We start from the raw sequence: 1,257 nt of genomic DNA on the forward strand, positions 1-1,257 counted from the left end.
TTTCCCCTAACCTGTATCTATCTTGTTAAAGATAATTTCATAGAACATTTCTGGCGTCACGAACAGGATGGTGGGAAGGCTGAGCAATGAAAATGTGAGGACCGCCTGCTTGTTGAATGAACGGCACATTCAGTTGCTCGGTGCTCAGTTTGAGAGAATGAGCAGGGTAACTGAAGGGGCAGTGGAGCAGGTGTCCCGGTTGAAACGAGAAAAATTCAAGAAAAAGCGCAGTGTGTTATCTAAACAGGTACGAGCTTTTGTTGCCGCACTAGATGACAGATGGGATCCGTCGAGTTGGGACAGTAACATCTGGGGAGACAAGGAGGTTGTTTACTTGTCTAAAATATATAAACAACAGATTGCACAACCCACAGATGCTCGAGTATCTAGTCTGTTGGATAAAGGTGGAGGTCAGGTAGTGAATTCAGCGCATCGAGTCAGAACTTTGCAAGACTCGAGACCGTCGTTTGAAGCTTGTGCAGATGCAGGCCGACAGATGTTTCCTGGAGCATCGGATTGGTCTGATTTACAGGGGCATTGGGTGACCCTAGGGGAATGCGAGCAGAGATTGGTTCGGCTGTGTGTAAGGAATGCGCTCGCTGTACGTTGGGTAGTAAATTATCATCTACATGTTTTTTTCAAGGACTGATGTTCGAGGCCGAGTGTTGGAACTGGGTGCACTCGGAGATTGGAACACAGAGCTGAAAAAAAAACAAAAAAACATTTAGTCAACCCATGGGTCGTGGGCCGAGAAGGGACGGCCGGAAAAACATGCAGGAACCTACTCGTTCTGCTTTCTGGAGGGCATTAATACAGACAGGAGTGCCTCCAGCTGAGATGGATGGTGTGTCAGCAGAAGAGCTGAGGGCTGGAAGCCATTATTTGGATTAAAAGGGCCAAAAGTAGAAGGTCCAGAAGTTGACATCAACCTTCTGAAAGCAGATATTGTCAACATTGAACAACAAAGGTCCAGAATTAGAGAGCCCAGATTTTGACGTTAAATTAAAAGGCCCCAAACTTGAAGGTGATATTGATGTTAAAATGCCAAAGGTCAAAGGAGAAATTAAAACACCTGATGTTGACATTAAAGGCCCAAACATTGACATTGAGGACCACAAAGGATGAATTAAAATGCCTAAAGCCAAGATGGTTGAAGGGGAAAAGGGTGGATTTGAAATGTCTAAAAAAATGTCATCAGAGCACTTAAAGGGGATGTGTTAAGCTGGCTGCTTTGAAGGAAGTGCATCATATGTTGTT

Source organism: Nematolebias whitei, chromosome 11, assembly GCF_014905685.2.
Source record: "Nematolebias whitei isolate Nwh7 chromosome 11, NemWhi1, whole genome shotgun sequence".
NCBI lineage: Eukaryota > Metazoa > Chordata > Actinopteri > Cyprinodontiformes > Rivulidae > Nematolebias > Nematolebias whitei.